Genomic DNA, 21,120 nt, shown 5'->3' on the forward strand with positions numbered 1-21,120 from the left:
CCGATATAGAGGCATCACAGTACACCACAAAATCCTCCATCCCTTCCGTGAGTGCAAGCACCGGAGGCTCGCACAATTTCTGACGAAGCGTCTCGAATGAGGACTGCTGCTCCAGTCCCCATGAAAACGCAACACCCTTCCGGGTCATCCTAGTAAGTGGCACAGCGATCTTGGAGAAATCCTTGATAAACCTGCGATAATATCCAGCCAAACCCAGAAAACTCCTAATCTCGGTGGGCGATCTCGGCACCTCCCACCTCAACACCGCCTCAATCTTGGCCGGGTCAACCAATATCCCTTTCTGGTTAACAAGATGCCCGAGGAACTGGACCTCTAGTAACCAGAAATCACACTTGGAGAACTTGGCATACAGTCTCTCCGACCTCAAAACCCGAAGAATCTCCCTAATATGTTCCTCATGCTGATCCCTAGTCCTCGAATACACCAGAATATCATCGATGAATACGATCACCGACCGATCCAGCATCGGCCGGCACACCCGGTTCATAAGATCCATGAACGTGGCCGGGGCATTGGTGAGCCCAAAAGGCATCACCACAAACTCATAATGTCCATAACGAGTCCTGAAAGCAGTCTTCTGGATATCTTCCTCTCGAACCCTCATCTGATGATACCCCGACCTCAATCAATCTTGGAAAACCAAGATGCCCCCTGCAACTGATCAAACAGATCGTCGATCCTAGGTAACGGATATCGGTTCTTAACCGTCAACTTGTTCAACTCCCGGTAATTGATACACATCCGGTGTGAGCCATCCTTTTTCTTGACGAACAAAATCGGCGCTCCCCAAGGTGAGCTACTCGGTCGAATGAATCCCTTCCCCAACAGCTCCTGAAGCTGCGAGGATAACTCCTGCATTTCCGGTGGAGCGAGACGATAAGGCGCCTTGGCAATGGGCGCCGCTCCCGGAACTAAATCGATACAAAACTCCACTTGCCTCTCCGGAGGCACACCCGATAACTCTTCGGGGAACACATCCGAAAACTCGCATACAACCGGAACGTCATCAATTGAATTGCACCTCCCCGTGGCCACTCGAGTATCCATCACATAGGCTATGAATCCATTACAGCCCTGCTGCAAACTCTGCCTTGCCCTGGCAGCCGAACAAAACGCCGACCCACACTGGGTCCCCTCGCCATAAACCGTGAGCACTCCCCCACTAGGGTCTCGAATCATCACCAGCTGTGTCTCGCAGTCAATGACTGCTCCAAACTTACTCAACCAATCCATGCCTACGATAACGCAGACATCTCCCATAGCTATAGGAACCAAGTCTATAGGGAACTCAACCCCAAAAATCTCGAGCACGCATCCTCGAATCATCTTAGTGGCGTATACCGCTTTCTCATTTGCTATAGCAACTCACAGGGGTCGACTCATCACCTCCCGATCAATACCGATGTGCTGGCTAAAAGCCAACGAAACAAAAGAGTGACTCGCACCCGAGTCAAATAATACCAAAGCAGGCACATAATTCACAAGAAAAGTACCTACACATATCATAATATAAGCACAATATCTCAGTATAAATGTAAATACATGAAAGAATACATACCGGCTACGACATCAGGCGCCGCGTGGACCTCCTCCGCAGTCAACTGGAAAGCTCTCCCATGAGCCTTCGGAGCGTCGGCCTTCACTGGCCGAACCTCGAGAATCCTGGCAGCAAGCGTAGATCCCTGGCGAAGCTGGGGGCACTCGGCCTTCCGATGGCCGGTCTCGTTGCAATGCAAGCAAACCATGAATCCCTTGGGGAAATCCCTAGCAATGTGCCCCTCCATGCCACACTTGTAGCAAGCACCCGATCGACATGCCCCCTCGTGACCCTTGCCTCACTTTCCGCAAGTGCGGCCCTTTTGACCTCCGGATCTCGAATCGGCGGACTTGATCCGCTTGGCTGCCGGCTGAGACTGAGCCGGCCGCCGATCCACCCGCTGAGACTCGGCCTCCTCCCTGGCCTGGGTCTCCAACTCGATCTCACACTTCCTGGCATTCGCCTGAAGCTCAGCAAAAGTCTGATACGATGAGTTCGATACGAACTCTTGGATATCCCTCCTCAGCACTCCCAAATACCGACTCATCCGAGCCTGTTCCGTGGACACCTGCTTGGGGCAGAACATCACCCTCTCATGAAACTTCCACGTGATCACCGTAACAGAATCATTACCCTGCTTGAGGGTCAAGAACTCCTAAACCAACCGTTCCCTCTCCACCAGGGGAACATACTCGTCTGTAAACATAGCAGTAAACCTCTCCCAAGTCACAGCTGAGACCTCTGCCAGAGTGAAGTTCGCCGTCACGAACTTCCACCAATCCTTTGCTCCTAGGCGGAGCTGGTTCAAGGCGAACCGTACCCTCAGATGCTCCGGACATGAACAAGTGTAGAAGCATCCCTCGATATCAGCAATCCATCTCATCGCAGCGATTGGATCCTGCATCCCGTCAAACTCCGGTGGCTTCGTGTTGCTGAACTCCCGGAACAGCAACGAGTATCCTCACTGTGGTCTGGCAGCGGCGGCGGTGGCCTCAGTCAATGCGGCGTACCGCTCATCAAATGTCTCCATCAGCGTGGTCTTAATAGACCCAAACATCTCTGGAATCTCAGCCCGGATCGCTGCAGCTACCTCCTCATGAATCATCTGACGAAGCTCCTCGTCAGTCACACTACTCGTACCAGGTCTGTGTCGTGGTCCAACCATGATGTCTCTGAAATACAACATAAAAATATCAGACTCTATCGGGCATAATCGCACTCAATAATGCAGTCCTACTCAGTCTCCGATACCCAGGGATTCTTACTTGGGCTGCCCACTGACCCGATGTCCTTAGTAGTACGGGCCCAATACTACCAATTACACTGCGTCAGTATTCACCCTAAGTCCTCCTCCCCAAAACCCCGAATCCTGAGTACTTTATTCTTGTCATACACTAGTTACCCACTCGCTCCCAAGCACCTCATAGAAGCAGGTTTCTCTAGACTAAGGCATCACAAAATCAGTCCACTCTAGTCCTAATATGTATACCTAGTCTACTAGCATGCGTATCATATCATATCATATCTCATAACACATATTGTAAGAGTATTTTTGGGGATTTTACCGTTCGGGCGCTGGCTGACCGTACACACTCTTTCTTCTTTGGTTGTCTCAAAATCACTTATCAAATTTTATTGATTTATTAATTAAAATTTTCTCAAATCCCCGGTTTGAGTTCAGTTACGCCCAAAGGTGTACCCGAATCCCTCAAACCAAGGCTCTGATACCAACTTGTAACAACGTAAATTTCAAAACCATTTTTTTCATTTTTACAAACATCAAAAACATCGAGTAATAAATTTAGGTTCCAATGTAACAATATTGTCACGACCGATTACATAACAAAGATCACAAAAATGGTTTCCCCGAGTGTGTGTACGATCATGCCGGCGCCTTACCACGGTCCTCGCCAGTACCTGAAACACATCACACAACAACTGTAAGCATAAATGCTTAGTGAGTTCCCCAAAATACAACCTACGCACATACGCCTTTCCAGGCCCTGACCTTCCGGTCCATGTGTCTCAGGGGACTTCCGTCCTGACTGGGTAAACCTTCCGATCTTACCCACGTCAACTTTACGGTCCACATTACAATGCCTTCTGGCCCATAACATAATGCCTTCCGGCCCATATCAAGCATATCATACATGGCACATACAACAATTAACCTATCACACATAATGCATATATCTCATATCATATTCAACCTTCCGGTCACACAGTCAAACCCTTCCGGGTGCAGTATAGTGAGAAGACTCACCTCGTATGTCTCGATAACTCGTGAACCTTGGAAATCACTCGTGCTCGAACCCCCGAGCTGTAATCCTCCTATGACATCGTATATCTATAATTATTACTTGTACCACTAAGGTTGACCATCCTTATCAAGTCAACACTGGTCAACTTGGTCAACAGTCTTTCGTCAAATTGACCAGACTCGGCGAGTCTACGCGTTTTCACCAACTCGCAAGGATTTTCCCTATGACTTGTCGAGTACTCCCTTGACTAGACGAGTTCCACCTGGGCCTGAATCACGGGGCCACCGCGACTCAACTCGCCGAGTCGCAAGGACAACTCGGTGAGTCCCAACTCGACTCGGTCCACCTGTCAAAACCTTTCTAACTCTCTGTGACTCACTGAGTCACCCACAACTCGGCAAGACTACACACTGGGTGGTCTCAAGGACAATCTTCAAGCGACTCGTTGAGTCTGTTCTTCAGACTCGGTGAGTCCATGCCATGCATTAGCTAAAACTAGCTTTTGGGGTCAGATCCGTTCCATACACACATAGATCTGGCCTTCCCAAGCTCATTTATCACGTAAAGTCTCAGTCTTAGTCGCCATGCAATGCATACAAGGCTCATTTTGGAGAAATAACCTCTAATATGGCAACCCTAGCTTCCAACTCAAAAGAATGGACATAAAGCTTGTCATTTGGGGTCTCGTGGACCTGTTAAGGTCCAGATCTAGGTTCCATATCTCCATGGGACCTTTCATACTTCCAATTCAAGCCAAATAAGGCAAGAAGAAACCCTAGATTTGACACATCAACCAAAATACGAAGTTTAGCTCTGAAAGTTACCTCAATAAGGTTCCCTTGATGAAATAGAAGCAGATCCGAGCTCCCCAACTCTTCAAGCTTGATCTTCTCCTTCCTTTCTTGCAATAACACACAAAATGATGAACAAATAGCCTCTTATCTTACTCACACGGTCTCTCAGCCGTTTAGGTGCACTCAGGGCTCAAGGTGGCCGCAAATGAAGGCCATAAGGTCCTTCAAATAGGGCTTACGACTGGGAAATTAGGGTTTCATTAAACAGTGCGGACTCGCCGAGTCCGAATGCGAACCTCCGTCCAAAACCGCGACCCGACTCGGCGAGTTCGACCTCCAACTCGCCGAGTCCCCTCACAGAATACCAAAAATATGAAAGTAAAGATACTTGGAGATCCGGGCTGTTACAATTATCCCCCACTAGAACAAGACTTCGCCCTCGAAGTCTTGCTAGGCAAATAGCTCCGGATGCTGCTCACGCATCTCACGTTCCGGCTCCCAGGTCATCTCTGATCCCTTCCGATGCTGCCACTGAACCAATACCAGGGGTACCTCCTTGTTCCTCAAAACCTTGATCTTCCGATCTCTAATGGCGAATGGTCTCTCAGCATAATTCAGGCTCACATCCACCTGAATATCCCCTAATGGAACCACTGCTGATTCGTCGGCTATACACTTTCTCAACTGCGACACATGGAAAGTGTCGTGAATCTGCCCCAACTCTGCTGGCAAGTCTAAACGATAGGCTACCCGGCCCACCCTCGCGATCACACGGAAAGGACCAATATATCCGGGCCCCAACTTGCCCCTCTTCCTGAATCGAATCACTCCTTTCCAAGGAGAGACCTTTAGGAGTACAAGATCACCAACTTGAAACTCAAGCTCAGACCGGCGTCTGTCTGCATAACTCTTCTGTCGGCTTTGAGCGGTCAACAACCTCTGCCTGACCAGCTAAATCTGCTCGGTCGTCTGAAGTACGATCTCCGTGCTACCCATAACCTGCTGTCCTACCTCACCCCAACAGATAGGGGTGCGACACCTCCGCCCATACAACAGCTCAAAGGGTGGCATACCAATGCTCGAATGATGGCTGTTGTTATACAAGAACTCTGCTAAAGGTAGATAGGTGTCCCAGCTTCCTCCGAAATCCAACACACATGCCCGAAGCATGTCCTCGAGCGTCTGAATCATCCGCTCACTCTGACCGTCTCTCTGGGGATGATATGCAGTACTGAAATGTAACCTAGTACCCAACTCTTCATGAAACTTATTCCAGAACCTGGAAGTGAAACGCACGTCACGGTCCGAAATAATCAAGATCGACAGTCAATGCCATGATACTACCTCCCTCACATATAACTCTGCTAACTTCTCCGCAGAAGAGCTCTCGCTGATGGCTAGAAAATGAGCGCTCTTCGTCAGCCTATCCACGATCACCCAAATCGCATCGACTCCCCTCGCAGTCCGTGGTAACTTGGTAATGAAATCCATAGTGATTTGTTCCCACTTCCATTCGGGAATCTCTAGCGGTTGCAGCTTACCGTGAGGTCGCTGGTGCTCGGCCTTGACCTGCCGACAATTCAAGCACCTCTCGACAAACCAAGCGACATCCCTTTTCATACAGGGCCACCATTACTCCTTCCTGAGATCCAAATACATTTTCGTAGCACCGGGATGAATCGAGAATTTCGATCGATGTGCTTCCTCCATCAAAATAGCACGCGCACCGCCCACAAACGGTACCCAAATCCGACCCTGAGAAGTCATAAGCCCTCGACCATCCGTGACGAATCCTGATACCTGCCCTACAACCCGCTCCTTCTTCTGATGTTCTGGCTTCGCAGCCTCTGCCTGAGCTTCTCGAATAATATCCAAAATCGGGGTCAATACCGTCAATCTCATACAAATATCTCGGATCGGGGCGCTATCCGCCCTACGGCTCAACGCGTCGGCTACCACATTAGCCTTGCCCGGGTGGTACAGGATCTCACAATCGTAATCCTTCACCACATCCAACCACCTCCTCTGTCGCATATTCAGATTTGGCTGATCCATCAAGTACTTTAAGCTCTTATGGTCCGTGTATATCGTACACCGAACCCCATACAAATAGTGTCGCCAGATCTTGAGGGCAAACACCACAGCCCCCAATTCCAGGTCATGGGTGGGATATCTCAACTCATGAGGCTTCAACTGTCTTGAAGCGTACGCTATCACATGACCCCTCTACATAAGCACCGTCCCCAAACCCGATATAGAGGCATCACAGTACACCACAAAATCCTCCATCCCTTCCGTAAGTACAAGCACCGGAGCCTCGCACAATTTCTGACGAAGCGTCTCGAATGAGGACTGCTGCTCCGGTCCCCACGAAAACGCAACACCCTTCCGGGTCATCCTAGTAAGTGGCACAACGATCTTGGAGAAATCCTTGATAAACCTGTGATAATATCCAACCAAACCCAGAAAACTCCTGATCTCGGTGGGCGATCTCGGCACCTCCCACCTCAACACCGCCTCAATCTTGGCCGGGTCAACCAATATCCCTTTCTGGTTAACAAGATGCCCGAGGAACTGGACCTCTAGTAACCAGAAATCACACTTGGAGAACTTGGCATACAGTCTCTCCGACCTCAAAACCCGAAGAATCTCCCCCAAATGTTCCTCATGCTAATCCCTAGTCCTCGAATACACCAGAATATCATCGATGAATACGATCACCGACCGATCCAGCATCGGCCGGCACACCCGGTTCATAAGATCCATGAACGCGGCCGGGGCATTGGTGAGCCCAAAAGGCATCACCACAAACTCATAATGTCCATAACGAGTCCTGAAAGCAGTCTTCTGGATATCTTCCTCTCGAACCCTCATCTGATGATACCCCGACCTCAATCAATCTTGGAAAACCAAGATGCCCCCTGCAACTGATCAAACAGATCGTCGATCCTAGGTAACGGATATCGGTTCTTAACCGTCAACTTGTTCAACTCCCGGTAATCGATACACATCCGGTGTGAACCATCCTTTTTCTTGACGAACAAAATCGGCGCTCCCCAAGGTGAGCTACTCGGTCGAATGAATCCCTTCCCCAACAGCTCCTGAAGCTGCGAGGATAACTCCTGCATTTCCGGTGGAGCGAGACGATAAGGCGCCTTGGCGATGGGCGCCGCTCCCGGAACTAAATCGATACAAAACTCCACTTGCCTCTCCGGAGGCACACCCGGTAACTCTTCGGGGAACACATCCGAAAACTCGCATACAATCGGAACGTCATCAATCGAATTGGGCCTCCCCGCGGCCACTCGAGTATCCATCACATAGGCTATGAATCCATTACAGCCCTACTACAAACTCTGCCTTGCCCTGGCAGCTGAACAAAACGCCGACCCACACCGGGTCCCCTCGCCATAAACCGTGAGCACTCCCCTACTAGGGTCTCGAATCATCACCAGCTGTGTCTCGCAGTCAATGACTGCTCCAAACTTACTCAACCAATCCATGCCTACGATAATGCAGACATCTCCCATAGCTATAGGAACCAAGTCTATAGGGAACTCAACCCAAAAAATCTCGAGCACGCATCCTCGAATCATCTCAGTGGCGTATACCGCTTTCTCATTTTCTATAGCAACTCGCAGGGGTCGACTCATCACCTCCCGATCAATACCGATGTGCTGGCTAAAAGCCAACGAAACAAAAGACCGACTCGCACCCGAGTCAAATAATACCAAAGCAGGCACATAATTCACAAGAAAAGTACCTACGCATATCATAATATAAGCACAATATCTCAGTATAAATGTAAATACATGAAAGAATACATACCGGCTACGACATTAGGCGCCGCGTGGACCTCCTCCGCAGTCAACTGGAAAGCTCTCCCACGAGGCTTCGGAGCCTCGGCCTTCACTGGCCGAACCTCGGGAATCCTGGCAGCAGGCGTAGATCCCTGGCGAAGCTGGGGGCACTCGGCCTTCCGATGGCCGGTCTGGTTGCAATGAAAGCAAACCATGAATCCCTTGGGGCAATCCCTAGCAATGTGCCCCTCCATGCCACACTTGTAGCAAGCACCCGATCGACATGCCCCCTCGTGACCCTTGCCTCACTTTCCGCAAGTGCGGCCCGTTTGACCTCCGGATCTCGAATCGGCGGACTTGGTCCGCTTGGCTGCCGGCTGAGACTGAGCCGGCCGCCGATCCACCCACTAGGACTCGGCCTCCTCCCTGGCCTGGGTCTCCAACTCGATCTCACACTTCCTGGCATTCGCCTGAAGCTTAGCAAAAGTCTGATACGATGTGTTCGATACGAACTCCTGGATATCCCTCCTTAGCACTCCCAAATACCGACTCATCCGAGCCTGTTCTGTGGACACCTGCTTGGGGCAGAACATCGCCCTCTCATGAAACTTCCACGTGATCACCGTAACAGAATCATTACCCTGCTTGAGGGATAAGAACTCCTGAACCAACCGTTCCCTCTCCACCAGGGGAACATACTCGTCTGTAAACATAGCAGTAAACCTCTCCCAAGTCACAGCTGAGACCTCTGCCAGAGTGAAGTTCGCCATCACGAACTTCCACCAATCCTTTGCTCCTAGGCGGAGCTGGTTCAAGGCGAACCGTACCCTCAGATGCTCCGGACATGAACAAGTGTAGAAGCATCCCTCGATATCAGCAATCCATCTCATCGCAGCGATTGGATCCTACGTCCCGTCAAACTCCGGTGGCTTCGTGTTGCTGAACTCCCGGAATAGCAACGAGTCACCTCACTGTGGTCTGGCATCAGCGGCGGTGGCCTCAGTCAACGCGGCGTACCGCTCATCAAATGTCTCCATCAGCGTGGTCTTAATAGACCCAAACATCTCTGGAATCTCAGCCCGGATCGTTGCAGCTACCTCCTCATGAATCATCTGACGAAGCTCCTCGTCAATCACACTACTCGTACCAGGTCTGTGTCGTGGTCCAACCATGATGTCTCTGAAATACAACATAAAAATATCAGACTCTATCGGGCATAATCGCACTCAATAATGCAGTCCTACTCAGTCTCCGATACCCAGGGATTCTTACTTGGGCTACCCACTGACCCGGTGTCCTTAGTAGTACGGGCCCAATACTACCAATTACACTGCGTCAGTATTCACCCTAAGTCCTCCTCCCCAAACCCCGAATCCTGAGTACTCTATTCTTGTCATACACTAGTTACCCACTCGCTCCCAAGCACCTCATAGAAGCAGGTTTCTCTAGACTAAGGCATCACAAAATCAGGCCACTCTAGTCCTAATATGTATACCTAGTCTACTAGCATGCATATCATATCATATCATATCTCATAACACATATTGTAAGAGTATTTTTGGGGATTTTACCGTTCGGGCGCTGGCTGACCGTACACACTCTTTCTTCTTTGGTTATCTCAAAATCACTTATCAAATTTTATTGATTTATTAATTAAAATTTGCTCAAATCCCCGGTTTGAGTTCAGTTACGCCCGAAGGTGTACCCGAATCCCTCAAACCAAGGCTCTGATACCAACTTGTAACAACGTAAATTTCAAAACCATTTTTTTCATTTTTACAAACATCAAAAACATCGAGTAATAAATTTAGGTTCCAATGTAACAATATTGTCACGACCGATTACATAACAAAGATCACAAAAATGGTTTCCCCGAGTGTGTGTACGATCACGCCGGCGCCTTACCACGGTCCTCGCCAGTACCTGAAACACATCACACAACAACTGTAAGCATAAATGCTTAGTGAGTTCCCCAAAATACAACCTACGCATATACGCCTTTCCAGGCCCTGACCTTCCGGTCCATGTGTCTCAGGGGACTTCCGTCCTGACTGGGTAAACCTTCCGGTCCTACCCACGTCAACTTTACGGTCCACATTACAATGCCTTCCGGCCCATAACGTAATGGCTTCCGGCCCATATCAAGCATATCATACATGGCACATACAATAATTAACCTATCACACATAATGCATATATCTCATATCATATTCAACCTTCCGGTCACACAGTCAAACCCTTCTGGGTGCAGTATAGTGAGAAGACTCACCTCGTATGTCTCGATAACTCGTGAACCCTGGAAATCACTCGTGCTCGAACCCCCGAGCTGTAATCCTCCTATGACATCATATATCTATAATTATTACTTGTACCACTAAGGTTGACCATCCTTATCAAGTCAACACTGGTCAACTTGGTCAACAGTCTTTGGTCAAATTGACCGGACTCGGCGAGCGCACTAGAGTGACTCAGCGATTCTACGCGTTTTCACCAACGCGTTTTCAACTCCTTCTTATTAAAGAGATACTGGAGACTCTTATGATCAGTGAAAAGTTTGCACTCCGTGCTGTAGAGGTAATGTCTCCATATTTTTAGAGCGAAAACTACTGCTGCCATCTCCAAATCATGAGTAGGGTAGTTCTTTTCATGCTCCTTCAGTTGTCTTGATGCATATGCTATCACTTTATCTCGCTGGATCAAAACACAACCTAACCCAACTCCAGATGCATCGCTATAGACTGCGAAGTCTTCAACTCCTTTGGGGTAAAGAAAGAATTGGTGCTTCACATAATTTCTTCTTCAATTTCTCAAAGGTTTCCTTATGCTTTTCACTCCAAGTATATATGTAGCTCCTTTGTGGGTCAAGGCTGTCAATGGAGCGGCTATCGAAGAAAAGCCTTGGATAAACATTTGGTAATATCCAGCTAATCCTAAAAAGCTTCAAATCTTCATAGGACCTTCAATCGTAACCTTTGAGTTACATAATAAATCTTTATTGAGGACTCCTTCTTCTTCTTGGAATAAATACTTTCCTTCATGTTCTAATGTGATACAATCACAGTTCAACATGTATTATTTCTAACTACCAACTTCTTTAACAATGAGTGTGATACTTCTATTGATCACTTTGATCATCTTTCATTTCAATCTTTTGGCTTAATTCAAATGTTACATTGAACTTGGTTCTCTGAACCACACAATAAACTCATCGTGGTCAGACTCAATTTGATATGACCTCTAAGGTCGGAATAACAATCATCTTCTTAATCATTACCGAAACGATGGTAATGACAAACTAGAACAAGACGGAATCAAATAATAGCTTCTTGGTAACCTTGTGACTTTCCCAGAACCAAGTGTGAGTCCTATGCTTCCAGTAGTATAGATCTCTACTACTATTCACACCTACTCATACTCGTCCCAAGTATTGTCTCGCAGTCCCCAAGTCCTAAAATCACAAAACAATTTAACACATACGAATGTGTCCAATTAATCATAAAATTTTCCTAGACTCTACTAGGACTTCTTTCACGCGTATCTTCAATGATCAACTCTACTTCAACTTGGTTGGTAATGGAAATTCCAGATGATTGGGACAACTTCAAAAATTACACCAGCCATTATATTCATCAGAAGACAAAACCAGGGTTTATTTTATTTCCTTGAAACGATTACACAAAGGTTCAAGTTTACCCTATACTATGCCTCTCATTGGCTAAACTACTTGTTACTATTCACATTACTACTTCGTAACTTGATCTTTGGGTATCAAGTCTTGACTTCTACTTCCTAGTGTTATTAATCGCTTCGTCAAGGATATCGTGAAATTCCTTTGGCGTTGATGGTGCACTTGGCCTTGTTACTTCATTGTTCTTCGGAGAATTCTTAGAAATATGGCCTTTGTCTTTACATCCGTAGCACACCTGCTTAGGAATCGTACACTTATTGGCGTAATGCCCTATTTCTCCACACTTAAAGCACTTCACCTTCCCTTCACAATTCCTAGAGTGTTTATTTTTTCACTTCCCGCACCATTTTCCTTTATCTCTTCTTTTGCTAAACTTTAAGGATATGTTGCTCTTGTTGGGCCTTGAAGACCCCTCAAATTTCCTCTTCTTGCCAACTTCAACTTTGTTAGCAGTTGTGTCATTGATCATTTCCTCAATAGACTTAGCAACCCTAATAGTTGCCTCAAGAATAGATGCCTGACGTACTGGCACAATAAGTTCATCCTTACTTTGTTGAAGTAAACATTTTGTTTCTTCCATCTGTTCACCTAACATCGTACGTACCATTACCTACACTCCAGTCATCGTAATTGGCTCAGGCTGTGGATTATCACTTCCGAACCCACTTGAGTACTTGCCATTTCAATCTATACACCAATCCTAGGTGAATTTAGATCTTCATTTTCGTTAGATGTTAAGTCTTCGAAACGTTTATATGTTAGTTCCAATATCGTAGTCATACGTTTAGAATCCTACACACATAAGGTTTCCAGATCCGGTCGGCAACAGACCATAGATCCGAACAATAATATCATGTATAGCAAACACATAAGAAAAAGCATTTTAGGCATCTTTCCTAAAATACACTAGTGCTCACACCTCACAATCATCACTTAACATTCTAAGTTGAAGTCTAGAAATCCTACAAATTCCTAGTTCACTTAAACTAATGCTCTGATACCAACTGTGACATCCCCATTTTCATGGCCAGAAAAGACCGGTTTTGTTTATACTTTATTTTGAAAATCAGAGTAACCTTTTAATAAAAGAATTGCGGAATTTTTCCCAAAACAATAATATGATAAAGATTTATCAAAAGCATTTCCTTAGAAATGTATTTCATTAAAAGACTCGGGATGTCATGTTCGATACAGTACATTATAAGCCTTACAACAGTTATTTACAACTAATGACCTATAATCCAAAAGTCCCTCATCGTCATCATAATTATGCTCTGAGTCCACTACCTGTAAAACAGAAAGCTGAGTGGGTCGGGCTTGGGAGCCTGGTGAGCATATAGGGTCTTCAACCCACAAATAATAATAAATTTATTAATTTCATCGATCAATAATAAATTTATTAATTTCATCAACCAACAATAACCCTGATTACCCATTCCCGTTATCCTCACTTTACATCCCTAAACACCTATACAAAGGACCTAGTCTAAGGATTTTGTCATCGGGATGGACACTACTGCTAAGGGGGTTCGTCAACAATAAATGTCCTAAAGGCAACCATGAGGGGGATGGAGTACATTGGTGAACACGTCATTCACAACACCTACAGGTTGCGAGCCTGCCAGCGTTCCACTGGACTGTCTAGAAGAGTCCGTGGTCGTCATCCATACTCTGGTAGATGACTGGAACAACAACAACATCGAGGCCTCTCATCATTTTAACACACATCAACTATTTCGTCTACCCATATTTTACCCAACATATTTGTAGATAAAATACATATACAGTTTATAACTTGTATAAAACATTGTATTCAATAATCATCTCAAATAAACAATCAATATAATTACACATAACACGTATTTTATAGAAAATCATCTCAAATAAACAATCAATATAATTACACATAACATGTATTTTATATAAAATACTTGATATCTATGTGTAAGATGAAAGTGACTATACACTCACTTGATTTGATGATAATCGGGCAGCAATTCGTCTTAAAATGATCGTTTCTGATAAAACTGTGAGTTTTATTGAGAAACCGGGCTCTGCGAGAGTTGGAGCTTCAAAGCCGAAAAGATAAAATTTTCTGGGTTTTCGGGCACTTTGGGATGTATTCCGGGCTTTAAAAATGATATCGGGGCTTTGGTGGAAGTCAAAATAGTCAAAATATAAGTTTAGGGGTGAAAAATGTCAAATTTCTAAAAGTAGTCGGGAGATCTCGTAGCCCCCTATTTATAGGGTGCGAGGCCGAGGGCTTCGTGGCTGAGAATGCTCCACGTAGCAGCTGCGAGGCTCGGACACGGAGGGAGGACGTGGCAGCGAAGGGGAGAGGCGCGTGGCAGCAGCGAGGCGAGACACGGAGGCGGCTACGAGGCTCGGACGTGGCCCTTCGAGACTCGGACACGCGACAGCTACGAGGTGGCTTCTGATTGGCTGAGAGTTCGGTCCGAGGGAATAGCAACACGCGTTGGATCCGGATTCGGCCACATCTTCGGTGACGCAGCAACTTCGTGCGAGGTGACGTGGCCGGCTACTGTTCATGTGAAATATTTCGAATTTTGAGCCCCGAACTTCTAAAATCCATAACTTTCGCATACAAGCTCCGTTTTTGACGTTCTTTATATGCACGCGTAGCTAAAATTACGCTCTACAACTTTTGTTTGGACTTCGTCGGCTAATTTTGATTTAATTTTAATATTATTATTTTTAACAGACCGGGACAGGAAAATCCGTTAAAAATTCATAACTTCTTCATCCGACATCCGTTTTCGTCAGTCTTTTTACCGTTGTACTAATATTGACGAGACCTTCGATTCTCGTTTAGGTTGTGTCGGCTAAATATCGCTCGATCTTAAATTCGAGTATTTAGCTGTCTACTATTAAGCTAAAACTTAGAAAAATCATAACTTCCTCATACGAAGTCAGATTTGGACGTTCTTTTTATCAAAATTCTCGGTTTAACGAATGCTATGACTTTTGTTTAGATTGTTAAGGCTAAAAAGCCCTTTATCGAAATATTCACTTTTTACGCTTCCTAGTGTCGTGCCGATTTCGTCGCGATACTTCGATAGGTCATAACTTCTTCGTTATAACTCGGATTTCGGCGTTCTTTATATCTCCGGAATCCTTGTTTCGGCCACTACAACTTTCTTAAAAGATATCGGCTTTTTCTAATATTTATTTTAAATGCTTATTTTCATTATTAATTAATTAAATCATAATAATTAAGCAAATAAGCATATAATTCACATAATTCCTCTTTATTACTTCAAAATGAGTTACAAAGGTTGACCCAGACTATTACAACTTTATTAATGCTTTTAGCCTAGAAACACGGGCATTACAGTTGTGAGCAATATAAAGATTCTAGTCTCGTAGTACATGTTTCCCTAATTCCGAAAATATAAACGTCTAAAACGAAGTTTGTATACAAAAGATACGACCATTTTGATAATCCAAAACCAGTAATATACTGATTTTTCATAAAACCACTAAAATCATTTCTATCCGTTGAGGAACTTTTACACCTCAAATGGAACTTCCGAAAACATTTTTGGACTCAGGCTATAGCCTAATATTTAATTTTGTATTTGAAATATTTTTATAAAAATATTTGAAATATTTTTATAAAAATATTTGTAAAAGTCGAAAATCGTATGTTTTTAGCTTAATTTAAATCAAAATTTTTAACGTCTTTTCATAAAGATCAGTATAACAAAACTCAATCCCGTTTGCATTTTTGGAATCACCACGACCTGAATGTTAGTAGACATTTTTAGAAAATTTATATGAACGGCTACGAGGACACGAGAATAGAGGTATACATCATGATAAATAAAAAAAAAATATATGTTGTAGTTATTTTTATGAAAATGTTTATAAGATATATATTGGCAATGCCACTATAAATGTATATATATTTTGGTGTCGTATGCAACTTCAAAGGAATCCATATTACTAGTATAATCACAATGTATATATGTTATATAATTAAATCTTATATAACAACACTAGTTATATATAAATTTTACATCCCTATCATACGAGTTTAAATTTATATACATGTAAAATACAAGTTATGTAACAAACTCATAATACATACATAGATATAGTATGAATATACATCAATATATACTCAAATTCAACTAAATACTTCTATTCAATCTACAAAATACAAATAAATAAATAAATAAATAAATAAAAACAAATAAATAAATAGATATAAATTAATTAATAAATAAATAAAGATAGCTTCTATGTTTCTTCCAAGCTTCATCCTATGCAAAACCACACTTACACTTCTTCTGTCAAAACCACACTTACACTTCTTCTGTCAAACAAGTAAGGAAAAGGGAAGGTTAACACTCTATCACAATCATCGTACAAATACAAGCTGTAACAGATAAAAATATACCCTGAACTCTTCTTCTTCAACCTTGTAGAACACTCAAACTTATTCCTTCCTTGAATACAGCTGTAATGAATCACCAATCTATATCCAGTTTTCTTTCTTCCTTCTTCTTCATCCTTTTCTTACCATAATAGTTGGAGCACAAATGGTTCTACTCTTAACCTAACGATCAACCAAGAATCAGACCCCACCCTTCCCTCTTCCCTTGTTGAATAATGAACCCAAACACCACATCGATTTCTGTCAAGCAAACAATTCCCTGTAAAACATTAACCCCAGAAATCCATTCCATCTATCCACTTCTGTCAAGAACAATCAAACCCAAACCATCAAAATTCCACTGATTTATAGTCAAAACAAAGGAAAGAAAAAAAAATCATAATCAAACCAAACACCGATTCATGCTTAAAAACAACCAAACACTCATTGGGTTCTACCGATCACTACCAAACATCAAAAAGAAAAGTGAACAAGAAACGAAATGCACTTATCTGTTATCGATCAAAGCAACCGAATAAGCCTGAGTACGTCTATTTCCTTCCCTTCGTGTGTGCTGTTAGGTCAGAAAAAAGAAGAAACGACGACGAGGCTGCCAAAGCATCCCCCGTCGCACCACCCTCGCCATTTCCCTCTTCGTGTTTCCCCATCAACACCACCGAGACCTTGACTACCTCCGATTTCCCTTTTTTTTTCTTCTTCAATAAATGGCACACCTGCGATCGTTTCCTTCCCTCTTGGTCCGGCCAGACAGGGATCAAGCCTTTTCCCCTTGTTTTCCTTCTCTACGATTCTCGTCGAACACAGAGCTTCAAGGGTATCATCTTGTTGCTACCGCTGTTTGCGATTCCGGTCATCACACTTTGCAGTAGGACAAGAAAAGCACGGCTCGCTGCTCTTACCTCCGTCTCTTCAGCTTCGTCGAACTATGGAGACAATCGCAAACGGTAAAGACATCCGGGTAGCAGACCAGGCACCTACAAGTTTCCTTCTCGCCATCTTTAGTCGCTTCCCCTTGAACGATCGATTGCCGTTTGTTCCTTTACCCGATCAAACCAAAGAAACGAGGTAAGAGCCCTGATCCTTTTTGTAAATGGATCCACTTGTGTGGATCGGTCATGGAGCCTTGATAAAACAAATGGGTTTTGATTTTAACCCGGTCAAAGGTCAAACCAAAAATCAAACTTTCATTAAAATTAAACAAAAATGGTCCCTCCCTCAGATGAACCTAATATATCAAGTCCTAAAACCCTAAAACAGTTTCAAATACACATGTTTAACCCCTTTCTTGAGAATAGTTCTCAACATCAGTCCCTGAAGTATGATTTTGGCAAAATCAAACCCGTAGAGTTTATTTATTTAAAGAAAGACCACCATATACTTAATAATTAATACCAAACTACCATTTGGTTTATTAGGAAATACAAATATACTCGGTGATTCGTCTTACGAATGAGGAATACCACGTAACAAATCTCACGACAAGTTTCCCAAAGGAATCCGAATACCGTACGAATCAACGTCACGCTTCAAGGGTGAGTGCTTACAACCCCTTTTCAATATTGTTTTAGGGGCGGGGGGGGGGGGGGGGGGGGGGTGGAGGAATACATGTGTCTATATATTTGGTTTATACAGATATATTAACCTTTTATGCAAAAAACCTAGTTTATAAAAATATTATTATTTAACAATTTACTATATTGTTACGAATAAACTAGTATAAATTTTCGTATACGTATTATGGTTATTTTATTGTGAAATAACCATTTCACAGAACAAATACTACATGATACAAAGTTTTATGATTTTATATTATAACTAGTACGTTATGAAATTGTGTAGTATTTCAATGGTTCAAAATATTACTATACATGTATATTTATATCTTTATATGCATAAAGTTTATACATGTACATATGTTCATTAATTTGAAACATTCATTTTTAGTCTTATATGATATGCATACTACCAGTTTAAAGTATTTCAAAGTTTCAATACTTGTATACATGAATACTTTTATGCATGGCTTTACACACATATACAAGTTCGTTATGTTGAAATACATATCTCTATAAAAGCGAGTAATCTATACTTTTATAAATACGTCAACCATACTCGACTTTTACAAATACTATACTTCGAAATTCATTATGCCCGATACTTAACTATAATTAAGTTAGGGCTGAGAGATATTCATAAAAATGGTTTTTGAGTGAGACGCTACTATTCATTAGCTGAGTTTAATTACTTAGCCTGCCCCACACTGCTATAATCGTTAATCTTCGGAGCGAGGTACATATGTATTGATCTATATGGGGTCGAAAACCCTACCTGCAGTTGCTAGCTACAGCCATCGACTGATCAATCGTAGCAGGTGATGTGTGTCTACGATCGTTACTACGACGTCCAATGAAGCGTCGTAGGGATGGGTACTTTTCGTCCATAGCTCGATTATAGAGCTCACTAAAAACATTAACACGAATCTCTTTTTTTTTCTTACTACAACCATAGGCTTGGTTGCCTTCAAGTACATTTTTAAGTATGAAAATTACTTATACAATGCATTCATTTTGACTTTTAATGAAGTCACTACAAGTACATTTTAAGTAAGGAAATTACTTATACAAAACATTCATTTTGAGTTTCAATAAGTCATTACAAGTACATTTTTAAGTATGTAAGTTACTTCTATAAAACATTCATTTTGACTTTCAAGGAGTTATTACAAGTAAATGTTAAAAACATGAATTTACTCATATCAAAATACATTCATGGATTTTAAAGACTCTTTGAAAATACTATTTTTAACTATTGTTATAGTTATACATACAAAGTTAATACTTTTTAGACTTATTAAATTTTTTATTGCGTTAGCAGAAAACCTGTGACACTCACCAACCTTTGTGTTGACTTTTAAAACTACATGTATTCTCAGGAAAACACTAAACAGACATTCAAGACAGATTGGATTACAGGTGACCAAGTTTATTTGTTGTTGTATCATATGCCTACCTGTTAAGGAAATTAATGTATTATTATTTGTAAAAACATTGTATCAAGATGGAACATGAATGCTATTTTGTTTATTATTGTACTTGTGCTATATATTCAATTTGTCTGTGATCCATGAACTTAGTCATACAGCCCGGCGTGTTCCACCGCCTCAGCCGGGGGTGTGACATTCAGTAACTTTCATGTGTGATTCGATTCGAACTTGATGTTGTTCATTATAATCAAATAAAAAGTAAAACAGAAGAATTAGAATACAAGGAATCGATTAATAAATGTTCTAAGCTTCTTCTACATGATTTATAATGGATTGAATTTCTTTGGAAGCTTACTTATTGTGACAAGTTATGATTCAGGACTAGTGATTTGGATAAATTGATTTGTGATTCTGGAAGAAAATTTGGTATTGGTCCCAAATTGAGAAGAGAATTGGATACCCAACTTACCGACTTCATATTTCTATAGACCCAAAACTTTTAGTTGGTTGATATGTAACATCCCAACTTCCAGTGTGGTTCTTTTGGGGAAAAAGAGAAGAAATTGGAAGAAGGAAGCAAGGATCTAGCAAGCAAAACTCCCATCTTCAGTTTGGCTCTCTTTTGGACCATTGCATTGAGTCGGGAGCTTTGATTCGGAGTCAGACCATATCAGTTCTACATTATTTGTGAAGTGAGTCTCCTCACTGTACTTGTGGGTCAAAGGCACCAAGGCCGACTCTTTTGATTTGATATCCTGCTGTGCATGTTATAGTGTTGTAGTAATATGTTAAGTCGGTATCCTGGTATTTAGGATGTGGCTATGCTTAGTGAACTGTGATATGTGTATGTCTGTTTGTTGACTGGGTAGTAGTATGTTATCTGTATTATGTGCAAATGATTTTTTGGTGGCTGAGGCTTCACTGCTTTGTGTGTAAGCCAACAAGCCGAGGCATTCGAACCCGATGACCAAGGGCCTAGGTATTCCATCCCGAGGATGATTTGACTCATAGTATGTTTCCATTCCAACTTGATGCTTAAGGGCCTAGGGTATTCTATCCAAAAGATGATTGGACCCATAGTATGTTAGCATTCCACACCGATAGTTGAAGGGCCTGGGGTATTCCAACCCGATGGTTGATTGGGCCCACAATATGTTGTTATTATAATTGTGCTATTTGTTATGTATTGGTATTTTGGGGGAAACTCACTAAGCTTTGGGCTTACAGTTTGGATTATGTTTCAGGTACCTCAGTGGATCGCGGGAAGATGAAGGCGTGATCGTAAACTTCCTCATGTTTTGTTTTTTTGATTTTGGGATTTCTCTGATGTGGAACTTATTTTGAAAATAAATTTTAATAAATTATGGTTTTGTGGTTGTTTAAATATTTTAAAATTTTCAAGAACTTCATGAATGTTACAAGTTGGTATCAGAGCCAGGGTAGGGGTCGATGTGTTCGACGGGGACGTTGGACCCTGTAATGGTGGGGTGGGGGGGGGGGGGTGAAGGTGGGTTGCACCTGATCCCACATCGGCTGGGAAGGAGAACTAAGAATTCCTTATAAGAGGTGTGGATACCTTCCCTGTCACAACACGTTTTAAAGCCGTGGGGGCAGCA

General features: G+C 43.1%; 2 long non-coding RNA genes across 3 annotated transcripts; one reads left to right on the forward strand and one right to left on the reverse strand.

The window, feature by feature from the left end:
- Positions 1 to 16,186: 16,186 nt before the first annotated feature.
- On the reverse strand, positions 16,187 to 16,648 carry LOC145030962 (uncharacterized). Its single transcript, XR_013676771.1, has 2 exons — positions 16,525 to 16,648; positions 16,187 to 16,440 (listed from the first exon to the last, which is right to left on the reverse strand). It is a non-coding gene; the product is annotated as an uncharacterized LOC145030962 (long non-coding RNA).
- An 833-nt stretch (positions 16,649 to 17,481) lies between these two features.
- On the forward strand, positions 17,482 to 20,888 carry LOC145030963 (uncharacterized). 2 transcript variants are annotated; one of them, XR_013676773.1, is made up of 5 exons: positions 17,482 to 17,586; positions 17,937 to 18,053; positions 19,454 to 19,493; positions 19,884 to 20,196; positions 20,749 to 20,888. It is a non-coding gene; the product is annotated as an uncharacterized LOC145030963 (long non-coding RNA). The 2 variants fall into 2 exon arrangements; XR_013676772.1 differs by lacking the exons at positions 19,884 to 20,196; positions 20,749 to 20,888 and having other exon boundaries at positions 19,454 to 19,630.
- The last annotated feature ends 232 nt before the right edge of the window (positions 20,889 to 21,120 follow it).

The sequence above is a fragment of the Lactuca saligna genome, chromosome 2, assembly GCF_052625555.1.
Source record: "Lactuca saligna cultivar CGN05327 chromosome 2, ASM5262555v1, whole genome shotgun sequence".
NCBI lineage: Eukaryota > Viridiplantae > Streptophyta > Magnoliopsida > Asterales > Asteraceae > Lactuca > Lactuca saligna.